This window comes from Ochlerotatus camptorhynchus, unplaced genomic scaffold, assembly GCF_037179485.1.
Source record: "Ochlerotatus camptorhynchus isolate MF236.1 unplaced genomic scaffold, CSIRO-AGI_Acam_v1.1 ptg000103l, whole genome shotgun sequence".
NCBI lineage: Eukaryota > Metazoa > Arthropoda > Insecta > Diptera > Culicidae > Ochlerotatus > Ochlerotatus camptorhynchus.
In genome coordinates this window covers 1,812,416-1,838,778 of record NW_027040593.1, presented here as the reverse complement: position 1 = coordinate 1,838,778, position 26,363 = coordinate 1,812,416, and the positions used below count along the sequence as shown (strand labels likewise).

The 26,363-nt window shown below is 40.5% G+C and overlaps 1 protein-coding gene across 1 annotated transcript in view; it reads right to left on the bottom strand.

The window, feature by feature from the left end:
- Window positions 1–12,190, bottom strand: part of LOC135699159 (protein phosphatase PP2A 55 kDa regulatory subunit) — a 171,449-nt gene extending 159,259 nt beyond the window's left edge. The window contains exon 1 of the mRNA XM_065219385.1: window positions 11,085–12,190. The gene's annotated coding sequence lies outside the window, so the exon portion shown is untranslated. The remainder of the gene's footprint in view (window positions 1–11,084) is intronic.
- Between the last annotated feature and the right edge of the window lie 14,173 nt (window positions 12,191–26,363).

Sequence of the window (26,363 nt, the reverse complement as noted above, 5' to 3'; positions counted from 1 at the left end):
TAACTCAGACAGATAGTCACTTCTACTCAGTTGTTTGAGAAATTTCTTAACACTGCAGGTACTGCGCTGAATTCCTGCAGTTTTTAGAAATTTCTTCATACCTCGGAGTAGAACCACCGGTTGGAAACTAACGATTTTAAATTGGCTCACACTGGACTAGCCTATCGGTCCCAATTTAGATACTGTAGATTCCATAGATAAGCGGAGGCACAAAAAGTGTTTTTGGCAACCGTGAAAAATAAATGCTCGTAGTGGCATTCGTGAAAAATGTTCATGCCATCATAAAACTCTCCATTGTGCAGTTTTGACTCGAGTTTTGATTCGTGCGCAAAAGTTCAAAATGAAGTGCAAAGCAAATCTTTGCAACAAAGAATCGGGGAGTGGTTTGCGTAATACTTCCTTCTCCCGCGAAATAAATCAACGGCTATTTAGAGATTGATAATTAAAATTGTGTGCTCAATGAATTAAAACTTTTCAAGTAAATAAATATAATTTATTGTTTAAAGACATTCACTTCCGATTTATTTTTTCTCAAGGAAATTAATACTGGAATGAGAATAAATAATAATTTTACTCATAATACTACAATACTTCCTCCGCAAAAAAACAGCATGATGACATCTTGCTCGTTTGACTACATAAACTGACAGTTCGTTTGGCTACATTCTACCTCGCCTCCGCTTATCTATGGAATCTATAGTATCTATAGGTCCCAAGTAAATCGATTAACGTACCCCATTCCGGTCGAAATTCTAGTACTACACTATGTTTGTTTTGATTCGCTATGAAAGTTTGACAGATAAAATGAGGGGTTCGTGGATTTTCCTATGTTTCGAGGGGTGCATCGATTAGCTTGGGACCGAAGAGAGTACCAGAGCCGAGGGGTTTCTACCAGCGTTAATTACCGGTCAGTGCCAGTCAGATTACCGAAGATTACTCTGATTATTTTTCAATTAATTGAAATTGCTTTTTTACTTTGAAATTACTTTTATTACTCTCGATTACCGAAATTAGTACGATTACTTAAATAATTTTAGGAATTACATTGGAATAACTCAATTGGGCTCTTTAAAGGTATTAAGGTAAATGCATATTCGTAATCTGCATTAAAAATGGAACCCAAACCCAAAATTTCATCAATTTTGGTACACTGGAACTATTTTAAATATGTACAATTACATTTGCAAAAATCACCTTATTAGCGCCCCTCGGTGTCACTTTGTATGAGAGCGAGCTGTCAGTTTGTCAGTTTAGTGTCAAACAGTGAAGTTATTATTTTGCTTTAAATCTTGATTAAAAAATCGAGATGAAAGTGTGTGGGTTCGAAAAAAATATCACTGTGCTCAGAAAACGAAGCTCTTTCAGATGATATATAAAAACTGATATATTTTTCAAAATTAAAGAACCCAATTATACAATAATTAACAATGTTTCCAGAGATGGAATTGTTAGAGAAATACGATGAAATCGAAGCCCGATTGATAAAAATGAGCTGCACAGCAAAAAACAAAACTGGAATCATGTTAAATTCATATTTCAAACAGAGTTAAAACAAAGTTTCATCGAAAAATTGGAATTTGAAAGTTTTACGTTATACTGTAAATACTGTATTTCAATATAGCAAGACTCGTCTGTTGCTTTTGTTTTGATTTGGATTTGGACATTTACCCGCGCTGATGAGAATGTAAACATAATTCTAGATAAACATTTCAATAGGTCCTATCTGCATTGATCGATTCTCTTCATCGACTTTCTCTTTCGTCAATAACTCAGCTGCAAAACCTTTCTCTGTTATATTTGACATTTTGGACGCTAGATAAGAACCTCCTTTGTCAAACAATGTGGTAGAATTAGCGCAAAACCTGTTTGCATAGCAGTGGTTATGAAAAGAGAAAGTCGATGAAGAGAATCGATCAAAGCAGATCGGACCATTTGAAATGTTCATCGAGAATTGGCAATCAAAGCTCGATTATCGCGCTAGGAGCACCAGCACCGGTGCGTTGCTACTAAAGCCTTACAGTAAAAGTATGGACGTCTGTCAAAAGTTGATCCAATCGAACCGTCAAAATTCACCGCTTTGTCCGATTGGAACAGCTTTTTTCAGTTTTGTGGTGACAATCGTCCATACTTTAACTAGAGGGCTTTAGTTGCTACTCGGGCTACTAGATTGACAACTTTAGCCATTGCTATTTTAGTTAGCAACTTGTTCACCGGTCGTTATCACGATTGTAAATTTATGTTTTCGGCTTTCGCACCGATAGTTGCTAAACTTATCGTCGAACTTCGAGCTGAAATTGGTCACTGAGTTTCGTGATTGTTTTAGCGAAATATTGATATATCTAACCATGAAGACTGAATATTTAAGGTTAAGATCCACTCAAGAAACGGTCCTCCGGAAAATCCGAAACATCCATAAAGATTGTCAATTCATAGAAAAAGAACCATAGCTCAGCGATTTGATTTAAAATAACTTGTTGTGATGCTACATGAATGAATTTGAATCTGGGACCAGCATGCGCACACTGGTGGTAACGGAACTATCCTCTGGGAGATCCGTAACATCCATAAAAGTGGTCAATTCGTAAAAATGATCGAAATATCGATCTACATATGCTCCTCTTAAAAAAGTTGCGCACCAAAATGCATAAAGGCATTTTTGGAAGCCCATCTGGATTACTAGATTACATATTTCAGGGGACATTATCAGAAGGGTATAACTCGAAACCAGTGGCGTCCCGTAAACTCACTTTTTACCTGTGGACCAACTTTCAAATCCAGATTTAATGCCATATTCATACTCGAATCGGCTGAAAAATACACTTAATCTTCTAGTTTACTCGATATCTATCAATTTCAAGCAATGTTTGGATAATTGTTTATGTTTTGAGAGTTAGTGCACAGGTAGATTGAAGTTAAGAAAACGCCACTGCTCGAAACGTAAAAAATGACTTTAAATGTCGATTTCTCTTGAATGGAATTTGACTACCCCAGCTCATAGAACAAACATTTCTCTGTCAGATGATTTAGTTAGTTTGAGTATGTGTGTTGTCATTCGTAAGAAACCGACGAACCAAGACACAAGACATTGTTTACGTTTCGAGTTAGACCCTTCCGACATGTTTCCTCTGATTATAGCACGTGAATGTATCAATCTCGATTGGTCGAATTTCATACGGTGGATCTATTAACATCAGAAAAAATGTTGAAACCTTTAAGAAGTTCTGATTGATAGAAATTTGGGGAAGTTAAAAGATCTATAAGAGTAAGTTTTGAAAGCTGCAGGGAAATCTAGTAGATTTCAGGAAAATTTACTTCAGTGAAGATCAAGAGTTTCAGGGCAGTTCCATTAAATTCAGGAAAATTACAACAAATTTACTGTAGTGGCCAAAACTTCAGTTAAGCTTTAAGATTTATGGATAAGTTACGTGAACTTTGAGTAAGTTCTTAAAATGTTCCATGAATATCAGAAAAAAAAAAACTGTGAGAAATTCAGGTTAGTATAGAGAACTCTATGTCCGTTTCATTTATTTCAGTAAAATAGAGGGAACCATCAAGAAATTCCGAAAATTTAAGAATAGTCTTCAGGGACTCCCTGTACTTAAACAAATTAAGAAAACTACACAGAAGTTGCAAGTTTAAAGGGAAGTTTGAAGATCTTCTGGGCAGTTCCATCAATGTCTGGACAATTCCAGGAACATCATCAGGAGAATAAAAAGAACATAAGAGACGTTCCGTAAACTACTGGAAACATTAGAGATCTTCGGGAGAGTCTGAGAAACGAAAAAAAAACTGAGAATTTCATGCAACTTGCATGAGTTAACTTTTGGAAATTTTTGTGATCTTCTGGCAAGCGAGTCATAAGAATTTCAGAGATGTGGAGATGTGAAGATAACTTGAGGAAAATGAAATTTTTAAGAACTTCCAAGTATCTCAAAGAAGTTAGACTATAGAGCTTTAGGGAATTTCAGAGATATTAACGGCACTTCCAATCACTACAGAACTTCAACAAATTCAAGAATGCTAAGTCCAGACTTTCAGGAAAGTTTGTAGATTTGTAAGCGTAAGTTTCGATAAATTCCGGTCAATTCCAAAAACCTCAGAAGAAGTTTCGAAAATTTCAAAGTAGCTTTGAGAACTTCAGAAATATTTCGAGAACTTCAATGAACTTTAAAAGTTTTTAGGACCGTTCTATTTAGTTCAAGCTAGTACCAAGAACTTCAAAATTGAGGGAACTGCTTCGAGAGCAGTGGGACTGATCTGAGATACTAAGGGCAGTTCAACTTATTTCAAGAAAATTGAAGGAATGTTTAAGAAGTTCCGAGAAACTCAGGGAATTAAATAAACTTCATAAAAGTACCAAGACCTTTATTTAAATAAGGCACCGGTGGTGTAGTGGTAAGCGTGATTACCTCTCACCCCAGCAGGCCTGGGTTCAATCCCACTCGGCGCCACCGGGATGTTCTGAGGCATAACATCTCTGAAGGGAAGTAAAGCCGTTGGTCCCCGGTTCATGAGTTGATGGGTCGATAGGTAGGATCCAGGTGTGGGAGCTGCCGGTTGGATCAACTCTGTGCATCCCAATCGGTGCCGAGTACTTTATCTGTGCTTAAAGCTAGGTCAAGCGTTGTGTCGATGTGTGGTAGTCAAGGTATCAGTCTCAGTAACGCATAAGTTTGGCAGCTCTGCATTTATGACTTTTGATATTGTGTGTTTATATTTTCAAGTCAAGGACGGAAAAAAGTAGTGAAACTTCCTATAATTCTAAGATAATATTCAACGAGCTTGTTACCGGTCATCCGCTTCAAGGAAGTGGCACTCAAAGTTTAGACCCTCCGCGAGAAGAAGAAGGCTGTCCATCCAGGAGAATCATCATCATCATAGAAGGCAGTTCTGTACCGTGCGTCATTCTGGCAGACATTTTCCGAAATCAAGTACCCAACCGGCAAGTGGAAGATGCATCTTGTCTGCATTATCATCATGCTACTCGGGTGTAGCATTATCCTGAAAAACAGGAAGGACCTAAAATGCCCCCCGGCGATAGTAGTAGCAGCAATAGACCTGCAGTAGCTTCCCAGTGTCAGCAGTCGTGGTTAGGTACTAAATCCGTCTAACTGGCCTCCCCTTTTTGGTGGGGGCTCAAACTACTTCGTCCATGGTTTAGAACCTTTGAACAACCTAATAAATAAACAGGCGACCCAGGAAATCACTGAAATTGGTCGTTTACGGTAAAACATTAACTAGTACTGGTCTTCTTCTTTCTCATTATTCTCAAATTCTAACTTTTAATCCGTTTATCCGCATCTTCCATGCAATAATTTTCAACATTATCCAAATGTGAACGGCGCCGGTGGTGTAGTGGCAAGCGTGATTACCTCTCACCCCAGCAGGCCTGGGTTCAATCCCAGTCGGCGCCGCCGGGATGTTCTGAGGCATAACATCTCTGATCACGCCTTCCTTCGGATGGGAAGTAAAGCCGTTGGTCCCCGGTTCATGAGTTGATGGGTCGATAGGTAGGGTCCAGGTGTGGGAGCTGCCTTCCTGGCACGTCGGTAGCATTGGTGCTCAGCACGGAAAACAAGATCGACAAAAAAAAAATAAACCAAAAGAAAAAAAAAAATCATCCAAATGTCACTCCAGGATCTCGATACTGGTTGCAGTCGTTTGATGACTATCTCCTTCTTGTATCTGCTTGTTGTTCCTTAATATTTTCCTCTGAAACTGCTGCCGGTTCCGATTGCGTTCAATAATACCGCGATTCAGATTGGCTCCGTTACCTCCGGTGTGGTTACCTTCACAATTCTATTCGCAGCATCTTCCTTAATATTGCTATTGCCGTCGGTGATACGAACAGTTGCGAAAGAGCGTAGAGAGACTGCAAACTGGTAATACGGGGTCCACAATCAGCTTCCACATTCAATCGAATCCGAGTTCAGTCCATAGAATGAGCTGTACGCCTTACTGATTGGTGAACCATCAATCGTACCGAGTGGTTCTGCGGGAGAAATAGTTGCGATTTCAGATACATCTGAAGAATGGTATTATGACCGTTAACTCGATATTCTGGGCTATTTTGCGGGGCGTGGTGACTCTGACTAATTCGTTTGGACCTCCCCTAAAGCTATGGATATCTCTCATGGACTTTCTGTCGAGGTTCATCTCCAAGAAGGCATAAGGGCAAAGAGAGTCTCGTCAATTATTGGAGACAATTTCGCTGGAAAATGGCACTGACAAAAAAAAATCCCTTTTCCCCCTTACTTTGAAGTAAACCTTAGCAACGATTGGTAACATGTCAACACAAAACAGTGATGCCGTTTTACATTATATTTTGTGTCATACTTGTCATCGTGTGCCATGACGTACCGATCAGTGTTCCACGATGTGTTTCGGCACAGTGTGCAGAGTTGATTATCCCTTGCTCCGCTACCTGATTGCTTCTGCTAGTCCTAGATCCTACTTCATACATGTCGCTTCAGAATAAGTGATTTCAAATAAATCGTGGAGCTCTTGGAACTTTTTTACGAATTGATCACTTTTACGCATGTTGCGAACCTCCCGAAAGTCCGGTTAGTGGCCAACAGAGTGCGCATGCTGGTCCCAGATCCAAATTCATTCATTTAGCATCACAACAAGTTGGTTAAAAAAATCTATATCTTTTTTTACTAATTCTCCACATTTACGTATGTTCCTGGTCCTCCAGAGGAACGCTTTGCTGTCCCTTGGGTCCACATTATTGTCCCAGATCCTAATTCATTTAGCATTTCCTTGAAAGCAAAAGACGCCTACGCATCCCTTGGCTTGCACAAGAGTCATAGATATTTTAATGAATGCACACTAAATCTTGAAATCAAAACAATCTGTCAGACGGCGATTGTTTGAGCATCATTTGATGAACATATTAGACTACTTTGTTTATTTTTGAGTAAATGTGAGTTACTCAAATTTACTCACTGCAAATATATTAACTCTGAGTACAGCTCTCTTGCCCCTTGGTTTTCTGTATCGATTTTGCAGTGATCTGGCTGGTGCTTCCAAATATGTTTGTTGAGAAAAATGAAGATTTATAAAACTGTCCCAGCGGTTATGAGCAATAGATAATGGTAAAATAAGACCACTCCCGATATACATTTGCAAGATGTGCAATAAAATATACATTATTTAGAGTTTTGAAAATCGCCATTATGATGTAAACAAACGGTTTGGATGACATTTCCTCTCAAAATTACGTAGCGCACTCTACATTGATGGTGCATCAAAAAAGACTATAGGCCTGAGTGTTGTGCGGAGTCACTCGAAATGGTTGTAAAAAAAAACAACGATCACACATTTAAAAATTTTCGCCGAGATTCCAACAGGCGAGTAATTCTGCAATTTAATTTGCTGAGATTCATTCAAATTGAAGAAGTGCAAGCAAGAGGGAAGCAGATAAGCGGGAAAACAAACCATCCATTTAGTCCATTGTGCTAGATGGAGAAAGACGATGAAACGTCAAAAAGGTCTATGAAAACATTAGAGATTGCTAAAATGTGATTGTATCTGTGATTTGTTTTCATCAGAAAAATGTTTTTTGTCCCTGATGAAAACATTTTGCGTATACGTATACACGACGTAGTGTGCGTACGATCAAGGGGTAATCAACTCTGCACACCTATTGAGGTGCCGAATGTTTTAACGGCGCCGATATCTGCCAATCAAGTATCCCATGAGTTTGGCAACACTGAAGTTTTAATGACTTTCGTGATTGTTTGTTTGTGATTGTGCAAGAAAAAGAAGCGTGATGAATTGATGTATTCAACAATCACTGCTGCGGTATGGAAATTCTATCCGAATAAGAAAACTGGGCAAAGTAAACCAAATCTGTTTCAAGATTCGTACCGTTCATCACCAACAAAACACTGATTGTAGCGGAAGCCGGTTCCGAAGCCCAACTCCGGCGGATCCTCATAAATCCGGAAACGCTCATCAACGAGTACATCATGACATAGTTTGAGATTCTGGTGGATTGCGGCAAGCTGGACGCGGTTCTTCGTCCGTGGCGTTGATTATGAAGCAGTATGACAACGATAGCAACTGCGAGGCGGCGGTGGAACCATAGAGGTAACTCTAAGACTAGAAGGTCCCGAAATAACGTGCTCAACTTTTTGGCTCAGCTCTGGTACTCTCTTCGGTCCCACGCTAATCGATTCACCCCTCGAAACATAGGAAAAACCAATAACCCCTCATTTTATCTGTCAAACTTTCATAGCGAATCAAATCAAACGTTGTGTAGTACTAGAATTTCGACTAGAATAGGGTACGTTAATCGTTTGCTTGGGACCAATAGGCTACTAAAGTGGTGAGGCAATTTAAAATCGTTAGTTTCGTATTGATTGTTGGTGGAACTGTTCAATCAGCTGGAAGCGGAGGGCGGTTACTTGAAGATTAGTGGGGATTTTGCAAAAAAAAATGTTCGATTTACTTCAGGTGAACAACCTTGAGGTGCCGAATGTGGTTCTGTTGTATGCCAAGGGAAAAGTTTGAAGGGCTTGAGGATCGGGTTCAGATTGTCAAAATGTGCTTAATTTGTTTTACAGAAAGCCTATCTAATAAATTGTCTAAGAATTTACAATTGGGTTGCATAATATTTATTGAAATAATCCTGATTATTTAAACAAGGTGGTGCCGTAGATCGCTCATCCGGGAGGAAGGTACCTGATTTGTATGACGCTATGTATCTGGCCACCCTGTGGCATTGACCCATGTTAACCGTGATTACCGATATTGGAAACTATACCGGAAACGCCAAGCAAGTGAGCGTTGCTAAAGTGGATGACCCTGAGAGTGACCTAGTTATTGCTGTTGCTGGTGATGATCTTGGCGCTGGTATTTATTTATCACTCAAACTTGTACAACAACTCTTGCAGGGAATTGAACGAAGTGCTGGCTGCAGGAGAGATCCGAGCAAAGTATTTGTTTGTCTTTTAATCTGGAGTCCGGAGTCTAGTCCGATGGATGTGTCAATTTCATCCTGAAGTGAACTTCGACGACTGTCAGCAAAGTGCGAAACCTTAGCAACTATTGGAACAACGATAACGAACAACAGTGATGCCGTTGCATATTATATTTTGTGTCATACTTATCAAAGTGTGCCCTAGCCGTGTGCCGTGATGTGTTTCGGCACAGTGTGCAGAGTTGATTACCCCTTGCGTACGATAAATGTCAGCAATATCTATGGGGGAAAAATGTCATATTCAAAATTTCTATGACACTTACCACCTCTACTACTATTTTCTAATTTGTTGTACACTCATAAAATAAATCACATAACCAGTGGAAAATATGTGAACTTCACATAACTTTCATGTGATCCCATAATTGGAAATTACACCACTAAATCACATGAACGTTATGCGTCCAATGAAATCTATATGATATGCTATGTGATATTCATATAACAATCATTATCATCGATTCAACCTAATGGTGAATAAAAAAACGTCAAAAAGAGTGTTGTGAGCAGAAATTTTTGCCATGAGACATAGCAAGCGGAATTTGATTCATCTGAGTTGCTCCAAAACTTGATATACAATTGAAAAATTTAATCTTGTATCGTTTTTGCAAGGATTCTGCTACTGCTCGCAAAATTTTTATTTGAAAAAAAATGAAAAATTAAAATAACGCCTTAGTAGTTATGATCTCCCGGATTTATTGAGTGTGAATAGTGCAAATCAGTTCAGATCTGTGAAAAGTCCTAAAATAAGACAGTTACTAATGGAAACTAATCTGCCAGCAATCGAAATATCGCACGTAACTTTTAAAACGGCATATCAACTTTTGTAAACAAAACTTGTTAAGCCACGCCCACGCAAACCAAGAACATCATCGTTTGTTTTGCGTGGGCGTTCTTCTGTTCGAGCGAAAAAGGCCTAGAAGTTTAGATTACAAATGTTGATAAACCCTTTTCAAATGTTGCGCAAGATATCCTCATCAATCGACCCGATCCAACCTCGATCGAAGCTGATCATGGCTAGGAATCATCAACAACAATCACTTCAAAACAAAACAATAACCACATTTCCCATTTGACAGTTCAAAGCATCTGTGTCAACAATCAACATTCCACTCTCTTCCTCCATTCATTATCATGCCGAAAAAGTTTCATTGAATCCGTGAAAAAAATTTTGCTTGACCCTTGCAGACTTACCTGAAGTGAGTGATCATCCATCCATCGCTTCTTGTATGAAATGCGCAAGTGGTTGCAGAAATGAATGGAATTTTCCATCCTTATCTATCCATACGCCAACAACGCACAATCGCAAACTGTTAACCCGAGTAGAAATTCGAATGTAAAAATCTGCATTTATTACGAAGACATCGAAATCCATCGCCAAATGGCTGCTCAATCTTTATTCGGGCTAGCATCGATCACCTTTTTTCGTGTGCAATTCAGAGCTATGGTTTTTACTACTTAGCACGGTGTCTCTAATAGGCCAAGCGTACTCCTTCGCTAATTATATTGTGAACGTTGGCAGATTTGCTAAAGCTGGACAATGCCCACCGAGGCCACACTGATGCCCAGTTGACAGACAGCTGAGGTAAGGTTAGATTTCTATCGGATCTGACCCCTCTCCATCTCTGTCGTGGGGCTCAGAATCTCAAATATTCAGTAGGCTTGGTTACTTTGGGCGTGATTTACGATCGTGGAGGAGTAAAACGAGCGAGTATACGAACAAGAGTGAGCGGTAGGTCGTAAAACAAGTTTTACGATCGAGGGTCTGTCTGTGCTTTTTTTTTTGTTGATATCTTTTTTCTCTAAAGTCGGTCAGAGACGGTTGCGCGCGCGGTGGAACCTGGCGGTGGTCACGTGGTTCCGTGCGAGAAGGGAAGAGCAATCGATCAAAATTGAAGAAAAAAATGTTTTGGTCAAGTACGCGTCGTTGATCAGGGTCATTTGCGACAAGTCGTAAAGATGGCGCTGCCAAATTTGACAAGTGTTCATTCAACCGATTTGGTTTGCGGTGGATCGCGAAACAAATGAAGCAGCGATATTGTGAGCGAGAGAGCGAGGGTCCTTAACCTACTTTCGAGTTCGTTTTTGTTTAGCTTACCTTTCTTCATGCAAAAACCGCACCGGCTGCTGCTGCTGCTGGTGGTGGTGCTACTGCTCTGCTAGAGCAAAAGTAATAATCCCGTACTTTTGAGTTTTGAATGAAATTTTCTCGGACTCTTTGTGACGTTACACACTTTCTTCACTAGACACGAACGGAAATACCGCAAATACTGCGGTGGGACTCGGGTAATCTCTCGTTGACTGTGTCGTAAATTTGCAGTTCTCCTTGCTGATGCAGCGCCGGTTGCTTTGACACGCTCGCACTTGACACTTTCACTCCCACCAGATGGCGTCCCGCTGGGCAGCCATTAATTAGAAAATTGCACTAAAACAAATTACTATTATCACACGTATAACTTCTTGCTCCGCTTTGCTCCCAGCAGTTGCAGAATTATCACACCGTAGGTTGGAGGATGTCCCGGTCCCGGTCTGATGCAACGAGCTTCACACACTTGACACAACTGATGGGCATTGGTGGCGGAGAATACGGAGATGATGACTACCTCGCCCTCCACACACTTTGCTGGTCTGCTGGCGAGATAATTCGTACCTATATGTAGTCTAAATAATGAGTCAACAGACAAGCCGCCGCACTCTATAATGTAGATACCTATATGGGTGTACTGCTATTATGAACTCCGTATCTCTTTTCTACGCCTCCTGCGCTTGAAGTACACACGGGCTATGGATGATAAACAAACAGCACCCTCTTCTACCGTCAGCTGAACGGATTTCACTCATCCACTACGACACATTATTATAGCCATATATAACAGTTCTCGCGGACCACGTCGACAACACTGACAAAGGTAAGTTAAGTTTTAAACAAACATAATTAACACTATCTGCCTAAATACCAGCGGGTTTCGCTTGTTTTAAGTCACTCGAAGACGTAAATTCCCCGCTTCCGGGTCAACAATTTTCGAACAATGAACAGCAATGTAACAATCAGAGGCACTACAAGTTACTTCGAAGAAAACAACAACAGATTTGCACTTTTCTGCAACACAGATGGCGCAGTTATCACTCAGGAGATAATCACATGTTTAGTAGTTTTGATCATTCACTTTATTGCTTCTTACTGCTCGCTTCCTGCCACAGAACTGCAAAAGAAAACAAACAATTTAATTCAAACCGCTCGCTCATCGGCTGTCCACCAGATAAATCCTCCAACGAAGACGACAACATGCGTTAGCAGCTCTGTTATATCATCTGCTGGCGATACATCTTGCGTGACGCGATTGTGTTATTATTAGAACTTGTCATCATTTTCCCGTGTGTCTTCCTTTAATCCCGACAGGCACAGATGCACACGCTGCTAAAACAGTCACACACAGATTGCCATTGTTTTCTCCCCGCGCGCACATCGAACGAGTGTGTTATCTTTTCGCGTGTGTTATCTTTGATTCCCAGAACAAGAAACGTCAAACTCATCAATCAAAGTAGGCTCGTCGTCGCTCGAATGTCTGTTGTTGACCGTGTTGCGGCGGTATCGCCTAATGCAATTTTAATATCTTCCGAGTGTAGTAAAAAACAAATCACCAACTAATCAGCGTGCGTGCGTGAACCGGAATGAGGAGCAAATTCGAATCGAATGCCTTTCGTTCGCCGTCGCGACGACGACCATGCCGGTCGTCTCTCACCCAACCAACCCAGCGTGGTGAATTCTCTCGCTCTCCATTCTAGTACTACACTCTCGTCTCACTCAGCCCACGAAGAGCGAGAAAATGCATAAAATGGGAGAGAGCGAAAAACTTCTCCTTATGTAAAATTTTGCGTATGTAAAAACGAGCATCCCCCTCGTCGTAGGCTCATCCTTGGTGGAGACGCGCGGTTGGCGGAACCATTCGCCCTCCTCACTGGCCCTATAGGGTAAACGCTTCTATAGTTGCGATGGAGATAGGTTCATATGGAGACTCCATACCCAACTATAGGAACCTAACGCTTCTAACGTACCGCAATTATAGGAGCGTTTACCCTACTCTAATAAATATTGATGGGAGTTGCGAGCGGGTGCGGTGTTGTTGTTTTTGTTATTGCACTTTTCATTCACCCCCCTCGCCGCCGCCTGCTTCGCGGTGGAGAAAAGAACTTCACGATCGAGCCGGAAATTAAAACCGACAACAGAATTTGTCCGTCGTTTTTTGGATTTTATTTTAAGGATGTGCGTGGATGCGCTCTACCGACTCTGTCTTCATCTTCGTGGTTTGGAAGTTATTGCCAAATGAAGTCTGTTACGTGAGAAACGTAATTTGTAATATTTTTTTTTTCATTTGGACTACTTCTTTAGGTCTTCCGTTTGCTCTAGCGAAGCAATTTCGGGCTGTTACATTGTTGTTGGGGAAGGTGAGATATACGTCTTTGACGTTTCGAGCGAAGGGATGATGATGACGTAGGAGGGGGGCCGGATGTGTTTGGATTAGATCAAATTATGTTGATTATTTTATACAGCTGCCAGCCCAGCAGGGAGGTGATCCGGTGCGGGGGTAGGTGTGAAATATATTAATTTTGTTTAATCTGTTAAAATGTGTTGGGTCAGGTAATTTTTCGCCAGTAAAAATCTTGATAAATCATAATAATGGGCCCTATCTGCAACGTTTCGAGGAAATTATACTAGCCCATTTTTCATTCTTGATATTTTGCTCGTCATGTGCACCAAGTACCAAATATGACCTTTCACATTATTTCATCCATTCATCATTTTTAACTTCCACCACGAAAGCAATAGGCGAATCCAATAGAAACTAAGCGATTGATTCAGCCTCTGGCGGTGAATAGAGGAACCCTCAAAATAGTGATGAGGGTGGAAATTTTTACCGTGAAGCATAGGAAGGGGAACATATTTTCACCTTTCCTGATTAATTTATCCACCGCAGGTGCTTGAAATCATCATCCACGTGGAATATTTTGTTTTCTGTTTCTGGTTTGCAGTGATCCGGCTGGTGCTTCCATATATTTTTGAAGCGAAACGTTAAGATTTATAAAATTATCGCAGCGGTTATGACCTTCCGGATTTTTAATGTGTGGTTTTTTCAGCTATAAACCAGTTCAGATCTGTAGACAATCGAAAAATAAGACCACTCCTGATAGAAATTTTCAAGTTGTGCATTAAAATGTACATTATTTTGAGTTTTGAATATCGTCATTATGGTGTAAACAAATGGGTTGGATGACATTTCCTCTCAAAATCGGCTAGCGCACTCTACATTGATGGTGCACGAAAAGAGCCTATTATGAACAAGTATTCGAATAAGGCTTGTACTCGAAAAAAAATGCACCATTTTTATCCGTGTGTAACTTTTCTATCCGTGGTTAAAAATTGATGAAAATCTGGGTATAACTAGTTTGGAGTGAATTGTTTACATTTGCAAAATTTCATAACAGTCGGTTCAGTGGTGGGAGCGATATCCTACGCAGGTGTGGAAGATGCCTTCCTGCACATTCGATTGCCGTCAATGGATAAAATCGATGTCCTTCGATGATTGGCACTAGATCGCGGAACAGAGACTGACGTTAAATAAAGGAATGAAGAACAAGAAGTGGTTATTGAGATGTCATCGAAACAAGAAGAAAATCGCCGGAGAATTTTGCGCGCCGTCATGGAAAATCCGACTGCGACCATGAGATGGATCGGAAGACAACTGGGAATCACCCATACAACTGTGACTAGGGTGGTAAAATCGTTTAAGGAGTCCCAGACGACCGAGCGGCGGGCTGGAAGTGGAAGAAAATCGAAGACAGCTGACCCTGTGAAGACCCGGAAGGTGTTGAATTATTTCAAGCGTAATCCGAACCTTTCGATTCGCAACGCGGCTCTGAAGGCAAAGTGTTCCGCCTGGTTCGTTCAGCAAACCGTGAAACGAGCTGGGCTTCGTGTATTCAAGGTCCGGAAGGCACCGAACCGGCGTGATCAACAAAACACGGCGGCCAAATCCCGCGCAAGGAAGCTTTAAGGAGAGTGGTTAACGAAACTGATGTGTGTGGTTATGGATGACGAAACCTACATCAAGGCAGACGCAAAGCAGATACCGGGGCTGGAGTTCTACGTTGCCAAATCAAGGTTTGATGTTCCGAAAGACATAAAGAAAACGAAAGTGGGCAAATTCGCTCTTGCTCTGGCAGGCCATATGCCAATGCGGTAAACTGAGTAAACCGTACATCACAATGGGTACCATCAACAGCGAAATTTACCGCACCGAGTGCCTCCAGAAGCGTCTGTTGCCCTTTCTGCGATCCCACGGAGGCGAGACATTATTTTGGCCGGATCTGGCATCAAGCCATTACGCGCGATCGACGTTGGATTGGTACCAAACACCGCCAACCCCCCAAATTCACCAGAGATTCGTCCGGTGGAAAGATTTTGGGCCATAATGAAGGCCAAAGTTCGAAAATCGTCCAAGGTGTTTAAGAACGAGCTGGAGTTGAAGAGAGAATGGATGAAAGTGACCAAAAAGGTCGGCTCCACTATTGCACAAAATGTAATGAGGGAAAGGTGCGGGCTTTCAGCGGTGGAAAGGAAATTGAATAATGTAATTATGCCGAAACATAAGCCATATGTTCATTCCCTGAAAGTTTCAAGAAAATCCGACTTAAAATAAATTTTTGGCGAACACTTTTGTCTGGTGCATTTTTTTCGAGTATAGGCCTTAGAGCAGTGCGCGAAACCTAACCTGAATAACGTCGCCAGGGATGTCAGATTTGAAGACTTGTCTTCATTTTTTCCTTGATTTGTTTTCCGTCGATCTTGATTTCCGTACTGAGTACCAATGCCCACATCATCAGAGATTTGATGCCTCAAAATATGCCGACGGCGCCGACTGGGATTGAACCCAGGCCCTTTGGAGTGAGCTGTCTTCATTTCGAAGACATTTGAAATTCTGTGTAGACATTTACTTTCGCTGGAATTCTGAAGACATTTAATCTTTTGTGAAGACTTTTGAAGACATATGAAGATATTTTATGTATGAGGTACGCAGTAAGAATAACTAATTTTGCACGTGAAGGAATCCATCTTTTACATCAAGGATGAGATTTAACCAAACAAGACATGTAAAACTAAGTGCCCCGAGACTGAAAAGTTTGCTACTCAACGAAAAGTACGTTTGATTGATCTAAATTTCGTGTCTGTTATGATTTACGAAGTTCGGAATACTGCAACTTTTTTTGCATTTAAAAAATTGCAAACGCCTAGAGTTTAAAATATTTGTTTGACTTCAAAATCTAGAAAAAACAAATTAAGATTTTTATCATGAAATCCCACAAATTTGATTTATTTTAAGTTAACAATGTTCAAACGTCCAGCATTTCGAATATTTTTGTATGTTGTATGAAACATTCCACGTAACAGAATCATGAAAATTACTTCATTTTCTGGATATTTATATTGGCAAATCAAATTTGCCTTCCGTGGAGAATAACAGAACCGAAGAACTATGAACTGTTCTTAGAGTTACCTCTATGCTAATATCAGAGGTAACTCTAAGACCAGAAGGTCCCGAAGAAACGAGCTCAACTTTTTGGCTCAGCTCTGGTACTATCTTCGGTTCCAAGCTAATCGATTCACCCCTCGAAACATAGGAAAATCCACTAACCCCTCATTTTATCTGTCAAACTTTTATAGCGAATCAAAACAAACATTGTGTAGTAGTAGAATTTCGACTAGAATGGGGTACGTTAATCGTTTGCTTGGGACCAATAGGCTAGTCAAGTAGCGAGTCGATTTAAAATCGTTAGTTTCGTATTGATTGTTGCTAATATGCCATTTGTTTTCATATTATTTGCTTAACTTCGATACGATTCGTTAGTAGGGACATCTGATAGAAGGCTAACATTTGTTGAGGGGTGTGAGCATCCTTTGTTGTAGTTGAGAAGACGGATTCAAACGCATATGGTTCCCCCTTTGATATGTTCGAATGTCGGAGCGGAGGCCCAACCAAAAAGCAGCCCAAGTATTAAAAGACCAACCAGCGAAATTTGACTGTAGTAGTTTTTGCCATAGTTGTTTTGAACAGTGATGAGATTTTTCATTGTCATCGACAGACTTTCGCACGATATTGACATTGTTTTTCACATAGTCAATAATAGACTTGATCCTCGAAGAAACCATTGTCAAAATCTCATTCATTTTATCGTCAATGACAAAGATTCATCTGGTAACAAAAAGTGTAATTTCATGCATTCTGTGTCACATTATTGTTATCCAAGCAGTTCAGGACGTAGATGCTTGTTGACTTTAACGGCTCCATGTAATTTGCTCAAGTCATCAGTGCTGATAAAAATCATTCCTTGTACACTCAACATAGCTTAAAATGAAGACAACCTTAACAGATAGACCAACTACCTGCATGAATCTGAATTTTGACATAACAAAATTCTCTTGATCAAGGCAAACCAAGGGGTAAGACAGCTTTACAGTACGTTCAGACTACAGAGTTATAACATGTTATAGCGCTATCTTGATGGTGGTTTCTGTGTTGCAATTATTTGACAACCGTTATAACATGTTATAACTCTCCAGTCTGTACAGCGTTTTACTCTGAGTTGCATTTTTGCAGCGAGTAACTTGTGAGTAACTCAATGTACCTCAAAGTTAAATCGACGTACATCGATTTTTTGCCGTTTACCTCCTTCACATATTAGGCGTCAGTCTGGCTTGTAAACAAAATAGAATTGTTCAGACCGGCTATTGACGATGACGGTACCGTCGAAAAATTTGCTCTTCTAGCAAATATAGACAGTTTCTTATGGGAACTTTCGGTGGAGTGGAAGGATAGTACAAAGTCCGCCATGTTTCATGCACAGTCCGACGTTTGCTTATGGATTTTTTTATAGGAGTAAGAGCTACAGAGCCGCCGTCAACGCCAATTGAAACGATGTGAATTCCAGAATTTGTTTACACACTTAATTTTTTTCGCCGAGATTCCAACAGCCGAGTAATTCTGCAATTTATTTTGCTGAGATTCAGTCAAACAATTGCCGAGATTCAGCCGAGGGGGGCGACACATCTAAATCTCAAGTTTAGATGCTCAACAAATCTCACACTAGCGAATCAATCTTCGAACAATCTTCTTTCATTTGTCGCATCTACTTGCATCGCTCATCAATTTTTTGCAGGAAATCTTCAGAATCGTCATCAATCTTCTTTCTATCTACTCAGCCTGCGCGCAGCTAGCCACAGCAAAACACAATCTTTTTTGCATCGTAGATAGAGTCGTCCCCCTCGGATTCAGCTAACAATTAACATTTTGCTGAGATATCAGCTAACAAACAGATATTTTGCAGAGATATCAGTAAAAGTAAATGCCGAAGTAATCGGCTGTTGGAGATTTTACTGAGCTAAATTAAGTGTGTAGAAAACGGCTCCCCCAAAGAGAACGAGAAATCCGAATTTAATAAATAATAGTTAAAAGAAAAACAAATAAAACAACAAAACAATTTGTATCCTTCTGGACGAAGTATCTTCATTAAAGTAGTTATGTTAATCTTTAACAAACACTTCCGTCGACGGTTGCAGAAGAATCCAGAAAGCGAACCACATCACGATCATTCAGAAAGCACAGCAGTAGCACCAGAAGTGGGAGGATGTCCCCTCGCAGCAGAACGGTGCCATAGGAATCCAGTGCTTGGTTCGTAGTTTCATCTAGCGGCAGGTTGTTGAGCAATGGGAATGGGATCACTTCGGCGAGTATCAGAGGACGTGCAGGGTACGTATAATTTGCCGGATGTGGAGTATTTGGTCAGGCGGATCGAGTTCTTCTACCAAATCGAGCCGGATGTTTCCTTTTTGTTGATGTTTTCGCTTGACAGCAGCTTTTCGGCTTCGCACCTCCATATGTTGCTGTGATGCGAAAAGTGAAAAAGGAAATGACAGTGATCTTGCTCTCTGAGCAACGTGAGTTATACCTTGTACAGACATACAAAGTACACTGTTGTACCAACAATCAATACGAAACTAACGATTTTAAATTGGCTCACCACTTTAGTAGCCTATTGGTCCCAAGCAAACGATTAACGTACCCTATTCTAGTTGAAATTCTATTACTACACTATTTTTGTTTTGATTCGCTATGAAAGTTTGACAGATAACATCAGGGGTGTGTTACCTCTATGGTTGTACCAAGTTGTACTACCGTTGTATTTCTTTAAGCTAGTACCTCAAATTGTACCTTTTGAGGTACTCGATTAAAGGAGTACAACCATAGAGGTAACTCTAAGACCACTGGGTCCCGAAGAAAATCATTATTATTTTTGGCTCACTCAGTACCAGAACAACGGTCCCAAGCAGTCCCAAGCTATTTCACTCACCCCTGCATGTTCTGCATGAATCCACACACCCCTGATGTTATCTGTCAAACTTTCATAGCGAATCAAAACAAACATAGTGTAGTAATAGAATTTCAACTAGAATAGGGTACGTTAATCGTTTGCTTGGGACCAATAGGCTACTAAAGTGGTGAGCCAATTTAAAATCGTTAGTTTCGTATTGATTGTTGGTACAACCAGTACAACGGTACTCCCGCATAAACGCGAACCATAAATTGACCTTACCTAAAATGGTTAAAAATTGTTTATAATCCCTGCTAAACTTTAACTGAAATGGTTATGGAACTTTACATGAACGTTTAATGATAAAGTTTCAACCTTATGTATTATGGTTTTTTGGAACTGGACCTTACAAATAATGGGTTGTTAAGAACCATTACCATTCCAAATACTTGTTTTCTCCATACATTTTCAGAAAGAGAACTATATAAGAACGTTTTTACTTATGATTTTAGAACATTAATGGTAATGGTTATGGTAGTCAGTAAGGTCCATTAATGGTTTTGTATTATCGCTCAACTTTACGTGGAATATATCGTGAATTGGTAATCAGTAAATTACAGGCAACCAATTCGCGATATATTCCACATAAAGTTGATCGATGTTACAAAACCATTCGTGGACCTTATTGACTACCATAACCATTACCATTAAAGTTCTCAAACCATAAGTTAAAAGGTTCTAATATAGTTCTCTTTCCGAAAATGTATGGAGAAAACAAGTATTTGGAATGGTAATGGTTCTTAACAACCCATTATTTGTAAGGTCCAGTTCCAAAAAACCATAATACATAAGGTTGAAACTTTATCATTAAACGTTCATGTAAAGTTCCATAACCATTTCAGTTAAAGTTTAGCAGGGATTATAAACAATTTTTAACCATTTTAGGTAAGGTCAATTTATGGTTCGCGTTTATGCGGGCTGCTTTGTATGTCTGTCAATGGTATTACTCGAGGTGCCTCAAAAGCAACTCTGAAATTGCTTATGATTAGGAGCTGTGTTACCCCTTGAGGCAAACTCTGAGTATGGACGAGTGCACCGATGGATTTGAGTTCACTCACTCGAGAAAAAGTGACACAAGCTGCGGGCAATGTTTACTAATCATGAACACTGTAGGTTCATTATTCATTATTCATGAACATACAGTGTTCATGATTAGTAAACATCTCCCGCAGCTTGTGTCACTTTTTCTTGAGTGAGTCAACTCAAATTCATCGGAGCACTTGTCCATCGTAGTCAACATTTGTTTTTCTTCATTCGTGGCTGGATGTTCATTATCGCTTTCGTTGTTGTCAATATTATTATTCGTCTTCATCTTGGTGGGGATGATTTTGAGGATCAAATGCAAAATGATTATTTTCGTATTACTCAAATATAGCGCTGAAGGACGTGTTGTGTTAGTTTTACACACAAACCGATGGCAAATTATCGCCTCAAGCTGAACTGATGATAAAATCCCGGTTTTCGGCTCTGGAGTCGACAATATTCAAAATAATCATTTTGCCCTAAATGAATTTGATTATTTTGCGTTTGAGAATCATTTCTGATTTTGACAATTTTGGGTTGGATAATCAAGCACTGGAGAATATCAACAAACGCGAACTCGTTGATGTATAATGAACTCATTAGTTCGTTTCACTCGTACGTAACAGCGAAGATTTTCAAAACAAACGCAATTCATCTACACTGGGTTGAAGCGATACTCCTTGCGTGTGATGGGAAATGATAAAAACAGACACTGCAAGTCATTTAATTTCGCTACAAATTTAGCTAATAACAAAATCTGCACATGTCCGTCAATGTCAGCATTGTCACTGACAATTGTCATGGTTTGCCTTGACGGTGACTGTTAGCTAAAATCAGTGACCAAAGCAGAATTTTGAATATCACCGTGTACTGTCGAGATTTTGCAGCACTGGTTTAGAGGATTATATTTTCCATACAAAGTAATTGATATATTTTTATTTCAAGTTATATAAGTAAATGCAATGAAATAAAGTTGCTGGTTCTCAAACTGATGCAATATAAAATTTCAGTTTACAAAAAGTGTTTTTACGAGTTGACGTTGAACTAGCAATATTCGCTAACAGGTGCTCTAAAAAGAGGTAAAAAGGGTATTTCGAACGCCAAAAAGTAATTTTGCCCCGGGGGTGCATCTTACGCCATTTTACACTAACACGACATTTTTCCCCATACTATGAAAGTAATGACATTTTTTTTACTATCAAGAGCTTTGCATATAATCCAAATAACTCACCAAATGAGCGTTAGAGGTGAATTTGTGCTATTAAAAGCATGGAACTTTTAAACGAATAATGATGACAAAATGATTAAAATCCCTAATCGATGATTACATAATCATATAATAACAGAATCGCAATATCTCTTCCTATGGTCAGACATGTTGAACGACAAAACTTTGTGAGCGAAAGAACAAAGCGAAGCCATCCACCCCTGAACCGACTGCTCCTATTGATATACATAGGGGAGAACAGCCCCACCCGGTTTTTCGTTGCTTTCCCATGGCTAATTTTGGAATTTGGTGTGCCAGAATGCTAGTTCAAGTACTGAACTAGCTATGTTGCTCATTAAATTCACGAATTGACAATCGAAAAGCTATGAAAAACATCGCGGGACCATTTTACCCCAGGGAAGCGCTTTAGGCCATCTTACCCATGTACATTTTCATCTCACCAAGCCGTCCTCGTACAGCAGCATCGCCGGAAAACGGGAGCGACACCCCGGTCGGAAAATTCCACCCAAAAGAGTTTGTTTATCGATCGAAAGCAAATTAAATATTTAGGATTTTCGGTCCAAAAGATTGGTCGGACCGTCCGTTTCGCATTGTTGCTGCTGCTACTGCTGCTCCTCCACAGCGCGAGCGAGCGATCATGCCGTGACTTTCGTTTCCCGGCGGAGATGGCTGCTAAAATCACCGCCCGACCCGAGTCGTGTTTCGGGAGTCTACGGACTTGTTGCGGTGGTGGCGCCAGACGAGAAAACAAAAGGGAACAAGGGAATTCGGGTTAAAGCTAAAACCAGAAGCCGCCGGCGTTGGCGATGGTAGCAACATGGCAACTTGGTGATGTAGTAATTGAGAATACCCGGGGAATAAGTTTGGGATCCTAATAAAGCACTCATAATGGGTCGCAAGTTTTGGGACACGTTTTGAGTTAGCAAAAGGTTTGAAGTTGGATGTAAACAAACAAAAAACAGCGAACAAGGAACGGGTGGTAGTGCATTGAGACCGTCGAGACCGACGTGTTTGACGAATGACATTTTTTCAATCGCCGGTCATATCAAAAGAGAATCGATCATAGCAGATAGGACCTTTTGAAATGTTCATCGAGATTTGGACTGGCTAAATTTCACCTCGGTCAATAACCGTTGTCAAGTTGGATGTATTTTTCAGTTAAAACAAAATGCTTAAATCGCTTTCACCACTACCATAACTCGTGTTTAGCTCGAGTCTGTTTACTTAATAGAAAAGGATTAAAGGATTGGTCTGAAACAGAAAACCCACTTATACGCTTTGTATCCACTATGTCTAACGGTACTCATCCATAAAACATATGTTTTTCCCAGCCCCACTTTTTTCCCATTATAATGAACCACCCAGCTGTGGATGTTGATGTTGTTCCGTCAAGCGGTGGGTTTCGTTTGTAAGAGAAAATGAGAGAGAGGGTCGGTCGGAATCGGGCGCCTGTGTGTATGTGCGCTTTTCACTAGAATATATCCTTTTGATTAAATTTTTCATCTTCAATTAATTATGGCAGACCCGCACACCGGCACCGCATATGTAGCATCTACTTAGTCGAGTGGGTGGGTGGATCAGAAGAGCGAACCGCTCGCTTTTCGCTTTTTCCCAACCAGCAACCCGTCGCCAACATTCTTCTCTACCCCTTCCCGTTTTGTAGGTTTGTTTGTGTTTTTGTTGTTGTTGATGTTGTCATCATTCTTCCACAGTATACACTATAGAAGATATTCACCGTCACGCGGGTTCCGCGCTTTTCAGCTCTGCTCATTAATAATCAAAACTCTCCCCACGCAGCGTTCTACACCTCTTAACTCATGTGATCGCAGTTGTAGTCGAAGCTTTCACTGCCTACTATGCATTTATTGTTAGGGTTGTTCAATTTGAGAATATGGCATGCAGTCATGTCGAACACCCCCCCAATTCAGTGCGTAACCTCTGCGAGATCCCCTTACAAATGTCAGAAATTTAGCAATCATTTCGACAGTGAGCATGCATAAGGGCGTAAACGCGACGATCGATTCTCTTCGTCGATTTTCTCTTTTGTTAATAACTCGCTAGAATTTACATTTCTCGGAGCGTTTGCTGTTGCTTTTGATAGCCAATACAACCTGTTACACAACTCTGCATTGAACAAATTCTAGAAAATTGTTTCACTTAGTTGTAGATGATCGATTAAGAGAATCGATCATCGCGTATACGCCCTTATGCATGCTCACTGTCGATTTGTTCGGTTCACCCAAATTGACCCATATTGCTTCGCTACGAACGTTACGAATCAAACCGCGGAGTGATTGGTTGGGCTGACTGCAAACATATTCTACAAAATGATGATGCACCCTAATGACAACACTAATTTGATGCACCCTAATTTTCAATTATTTTCAATTCTTAAGTACATTTGTTAATGCTTTGTTGTAAATTTTTAATTTTTGGTTACTATTTTGACGTAGGACTACGTCTTTGATTTCTATATGGAGGTACACTTTGTGAAAACCGAAAATGGAACATGTAACAAATTAAGAAAGATTTTGAACGTTAATAACTCAGCTGCCCCTGGTCCAATTTCAACAATTTTATCACCAATCGATCAGAAATATGGCTACGCATCGATAACAATGCTTTCGAATGTTGATTTTCAGCAAGAAACTATTGAAAAACTGGTAAATGTCCAGCATTGTCCAAAAGCGTCGAATTAACTAACAAATCCACCAATTACCTACATGCATATGCTGCTTCCCCAGCACAGTCGTCAAAGAGTAGTAAGTAGACAAAACAAGTCGAAGTGTCATTCGCCTCCGATCCTCGGGCGCGTGCGAATAGGAAGGATGGAATTGCGTAATATTTTGCACACTCATCGCCATATTCAGAATCAAACGCAAATTCTTCGAGATAACCACCATCCGTCGTCTGGCTCGCCGTGGCGGTGTCTGACGTATCTCCGGACTGATTTACGAGGTGTGCTGAAGGTGTTCCTGAAAAATGAGATCCGTGATGCTGTCACCTACACTAAACACGCCCAGTGTAAGCGGCCATGGATGTCATCTACGTTTTGAAGTGACAGAGACGCTCTGTTTGGTTTCGGAGGTTAAATCATCACCAACTTTGGCAACAAATCGGCTCTTTTCAGGGCCACCAAGCTTATTACAGTAAAGAGTAGGAATAGAATTCATCTGCCTGTTTGTCCATATTCAGAACCAACGAACACACAAAATGCTCATGTAATCAAACTGGAAGCAGGGGTACAAATTATTTTGATCAACCTTGATCAACTTTGAATCGCCACGGCCGGATATTTTCGATGGAAGAAGCAACAATCTAGCATCTAATTCGACGAAGACGGCAGGAAACATTTGTGAAGCCGAGTTATTTACGAAAGAGAGTGTCGATGAAGAGAATCGATCAATGTAGATAGGACCTATTGTAAAGTGACTCGAGATTTGTTTTACGTACTGAGCTCCAAAGCTACCGACGCCAGGGAGGCAGCTCCCACACCTGGACCCTACCAATCGACCCATCAACCAAACCGGGGACCAACGGCTTTACCTCCCGAAGGAAGGCGTGATCAGAGATGTTATGCCTTAGAACATGCCGGTGGCGCCGACTGAGATTGGACCCAGGCCTGCTAGGGTCAATTTCCTCATTTTCTGGCAGATTTTTTAGGTTTTCCATAGGAAACCATGAGACAAATTTACTCATCGCTGAGTTCCTGCACTTTTGGCGATTATGAGTGAACTAAACTCAAATTTGGGTCGTTCTCATTCGCCGTGTTCGCAAAAGAAAAAGAGCCAGTGTCGCTACTTGATAGCAAACTACTCATAATGGGAGGAGTCTTTGTAGCTTTTATACCACTTGGTAAAAGAGCGCTGCTGTATGGCATTAGCTTATTTTCGCTTCGGACGGCGTGGTGAACAGCAATAGCAGCAGTAGGAAGGTGGTGGCTAGTCCACTCCTTCACACCTAACAAGCAACAATTGACTGGTCGTGGCAAATTAGGAAAAGGTGTTGTTAAAGGAGGCGCCAAGCGTCATCGCAAAGTTCTTCGAGATAACCGCCATCGGTCGTCTGGCTCGCCGTGGTGGTATCAAACGTATCTCCGGCCTGATCTACGAGGTGTGCTGAAGGTGTTCCTGTAAAATGAGGTCCTGTCCTGTGGTGCTGTCACTTACACTAAACACGCCAATCGTAAGTGGCCATGGATGTCCTCTACGGCTCTTTTCAGGGCCATCAAGCTTACATCAGTAAAGAGTTGGAATAGAATTTATATGTGCTTGTTTGTCCATATTCAGAACCACAAGCCTCCAACGACCACACAAAATGCTCTCCAGAGTTGTTATCTTGTAACCAAACTTGGAAGCAGGGGTGCAAGTGATTTTGATTGATTCTCTTAATCAAAGAGAAAAAAAATTACTACAAATTTGGTATGCCTACAATTCAAAAACGGAAAGTGTTGAGATAATAGATAATTGATCAATTAAAAGAACTAAATGCTCTTCACATTTATTCCGTCCACTAGCGGTCCTACGTCAAGCTTCCGTTCGTGCCCCTAGGCACAGACCCTTCTACTTTTTTTTATTGAAAATAGCCAAAATATGTGTTCAAATGCCTGTCAATTTTGGTTGGTAGGTAAGTGAGATCAATTAAGTTAATTATTCATTTCAATTGAAGCTTTGATACATTGTGATCACTTTCACTCGAAGT